Raw genomic sequence first — 4,359 nt, forward strand, 5'->3', positions numbered from 1 at the left:
TATTTCCATGCATGGTCCTTGATTGGAGTTTCAGTCTTTGAAAAGACCCCTGTTCCCAGATTTTTCTGTTCTGTTGCTCTCCTTGTGGAGGTCCTGTTAAAAAAATAAATTATTTAAATTTTATTTAAAAAATAAAATTTATTTGAAAACTTGCAGATTTTTATGCCAGGTGAAATAAAGCACAAAAATATTTCATTGGGTCTACCCCATGTAGCAGCTAAGAAAACCTTATCTTTTAAATAGTAACTGATAGGCTGATCAGAATAATCAGGACAGGGAAAAACTGGAGAGATGGGAGAACAGATGGATATTTGATTATAGCTTTATTAGCATAAGAAGATCTGTTCTGCTATGCCACTGTAAAATGAATATACCTTGTATTTCAAAAAGTTTAAACAGGACTGGGAAGATGGCTCAGAGATTAAGGACCTGTGTTCAAACCTTCAGCAGTGATGGAAAATTGGACATAGGGATGCACACTTGATTTTTTTTAAGCTGATTATTTTTATTTTTTAAGCATCTTTTGATTTTTGTATTTTTCTTTTCTTCCAGGTCTTTCTATCTCCCCTTTCTTTCATAAGATTCCCTGTCCTCTGCCTAAAGTTTGGCTATGAGTCTCAGCATCTGCTTTGATACCCTGTTGGGTAGAGTCTTTCAGAGGCCCTCTGTGGTAGACTCCTGTCTTGTTTCCTGTTGTCTCCAGCTTCTGATGTCTATCCCATTTGTTTCCTGAGTGAGGACTGAGCAGCTTCACTAGGGTCCTCCTTCTTTTTAGCTTCTTAAGGAGTATAGATTTTAGTATGTTTACCCAATATTATATCCCATTTTTTAATTGGATTACTTGGTTTGTTCGTGTTAAACTTACTCAGTTCTTTATAGATTCTGGATATTAGCACTGTGCCAGATGTAGGGTCAGTAAAGATCTTTTCCCAGTCTTATGACAGTGTCCTTTGCTTTACAGAAGCTTTTCAGTTTCGTGAGGTCCCATTTGTTTATTTTTTTAATCTTTTTTTAAGATTTATTTATTCATTATGTATACAATATTCTGTCTGCATATACACCTTCATACCAGAAAAGGGTATCAGATCTCATTATAGATGGTTGTGAGCCTCCATGTGGTTCCTGGGAATTGAACTTAGGACCTCTGGAAGAGAAGACAGTGCTCTTGACCACTGAGCCACCTCTCCAGCCCAAGGTCCCATTTATAGATTGTTGAGTTTAGAGCCTGTGTTGTTGGTGTTCTGTTCAGGACACCTGGCACCTGTGCTAATGAAGTCAAGACTGTTCCCCACTTTTTCTTCTGATTTAGTATGTCTGGTTTTATGTTGAGGTCTTTGATCCACTTGGACTTTAGTTTTGTGCAGGGTGATAAATATGGGTCTATTTTTATTTTCATAGATGTAGGCTTTCAGTTAGACTAGCACCATTTGTTGAAGATGCTATCTTATTTTGTTTATTACTTTTTAGAAGGACTTGGTTTATAAAATGAGTTTGCATAAGGTTGAAAATACTCAACAACGAATTGTTTTGAAAGTTATTTTGGACAAAGTTAACCATAAGAAGCTTCTGCTTTTTAAAGTTTTCTGAACATTTTATGGGGCCTGATTATGGAAGAGAAATTTGAGTAGAGATTTCTTGGTATCCTTTCCTCTCTTTCTGTAGCATTATGAAACCACAGCTGTTCACTTCATTTAATCATGATATTTGATATAATGATAAAATATTTTGATATGGATTCGTTTAAAAATACTAGGTAATAAATATGCCATATCAGCTTAATGAAAAAATGGTCAATAAAAGATTTAATTTTTTTCTGCTCCTCTTACTAAGGACCCCACTTGGATACTGAGTCTATGGGCTAAACTCAGTGACAGGCTTTCTGATCACCTCCCTTCATGGGGTGCAGCCTTGCCAGGCCAAGAGGAAGATGATGCAACCAGGCCTGACTAGACCTGGTAGGCTAGGATCAGATGGAAGGGGAGGAACACAGCTCTGATTAGTGGACAAGGGGAGAGGATAGGGGGAGAAGAGGGAGGGAGGATAGGATTGGGATGAGACAAGGGAGGGGACCACAGCCTGGATTTAAATTGAATAAATTATAATAAATGATAATAACAAAAATAATTTCTATTTAACAAAAAAAAATAGTTTGTCAATCCAATTATCTGCATTGTTTACGTATAATGTGATCATGAAAAAGATGTTTACAGAACCACATAAAAGCTGTTTTTAGTACTTAATTTATATATTTTTGTATTTATAATATATATTTTAAAACCATACACATAGTAAAATAAAATGTAAATAAAAACGGTGTAGTATTTTAAAATATTTGATATTAATGGCTTCTGTGAAAAGAAATATGTTTAAGAATTAATGATTTCTGGGTCCAGACACACTACCGTTGTGCTATGAGGCCAAGACTTAATGACTTCTACAAATGAATATATAAATATCATTCAAAGTAGGAAACAATTCAATTTGGAATTTCTTTCTATCAAGTGAACACATTATTCTGCTCATAAGCCTTCAATTTTTCTTTAGGAATATATTAACGCTTTGAATTTAATACTACTGAATCACTTTGATAGAATTATTTATTTTAAAAACTTACATTGATATAAAACATCTTATTATATTCAATCATAAATGACAACATTAGCTTTGAAAAAAAATACAAACCATTACTGATAATTTAACATTTGAATATTGCAGGTAATTATTTTCTACTTCTGCAAAAAATCATCTGTTTTCAACAACTTTCACCTTTCTCTGTTCTTGATGTTCCTTTTATCAGTCTCACAACTCAAGTTTGAAATTATCCTTTTATCAATCTCAGAGCTCAAGGTTGAAATTATATCATGAAAAACATTATTTATTTTTAAATTATCTTTATTTGCCTAGAATACTCATCACTTATTCCAAGAATTTGATGTCCAAATTTATAAATGATAACAAAGAAATATGACAAAATGCACTTGAGAAATTTTCTGGCTACAAGTAAATAGAAGGAAATATAAACACTATTTCTCTTTCTATCAACTGTAGCATTAGAGGATACTTTTGACTGATTTAAAAAGAGCATCAGCCTTTACAGATTTACAGTGTAACATATGTGCTATACATAATCCTAATAGGCTATGTTTGTTTAGGGCTCAAATAACTATTTGCAAACACAATTTTTATTCTCATAGTGGCCTTCTGGCCAAAAAAAAAAAAAAAAAAAAAGGAAATAAAATATATTTGTTATTTTGAGATGCCTATGCCCTGTGAACTTCAGTGAATAAAGAAACCACAAACACACATACTTACACATAGGTATGTATGTACATGCACAAACACATTCACATACACACATGCACACATATGCATGCACATACATGAATACAACATACAAACACATGGATAGTAGTTACCCATAGTAACACCGATTCTATTATTATTATTATATCTGAATAACATTTTCTGGCAAATGGGTGGAACTAGAAAAGATCATCCTGAGTGAGGTATCTCAGAGGCAGAAAGACACACATGGTATATACTCACTTATAAGTGGATATTAGCCATATAATATGGGATAAACATACGAAAATCTACAGACCTAAAGAAGCTAAACAACAAGGGGGACCCTAGGAAAGATGCTTAATTCTTACTTAGAAAGGAAAAAAAAAAACAAAAAACAAAAAACAAAAAAACAAAAGGATACCACTGGAAGAGGCATAAGAGAGGGAACAGGGCTAGAGCCTACCACAGATGTCCTCTAAAGACTCCACCCAGAAGATCATTGAAGCAGATTCAAAAACTCACAGCCAAACTTTAGACAGAGCACAGAGTCTTATGGAAGAAGGAGGATATAAAAGAACAGGAAACAAGAGTCACACAAGAAGACCAACAAAGCCAAAGCCAAAAACAAACAAACAAACAAACAAACAAACAAAAAATAGCTGGGCCCAGGGGGAACTGCAAAAACTTATGCATCAACCAAAGACTATGCAGAGAGAGGACCTAGACCCCTGCTCAGATGTAGCCCATAGAGAGCTCAGTCTCCATGTGGGTATCCTAGTAAGGGGAGCAGGGGCTGTCTCTGACATGAACTCAGTTGTCTTCCACTTGATCACTTGTCCCAGATGGGAAGACTTAGCCAGCAGACAGAGGGAGAGGATCCAGGCTGTCCTGATGTAACCTGATAAGCTATGGTCAGACCTTAGGAGAGGAGAACTTCTGAATCATTAGACTCAGGGAAAGAGATAGAATAGGAAGAGGAAGAAAGGGTTGAATGGGGAGATGATGAAGGAGGGTATTACAACAGGGATGAAACCTGAATAAATTGTAAATAATGATGATAAGGATGAAAATTAA

This window comes from Psammomys obesus, unplaced genomic scaffold (assembly GCF_907164565.1).
Source record: "Psammomys obesus unplaced genomic scaffold, mPsaObe1.curated_primary_1811, whole genome shotgun sequence".
Classification (NCBI taxonomy): domain Eukaryota; kingdom Metazoa; phylum Chordata; class Mammalia; order Rodentia; family Muridae; genus Psammomys; species Psammomys obesus.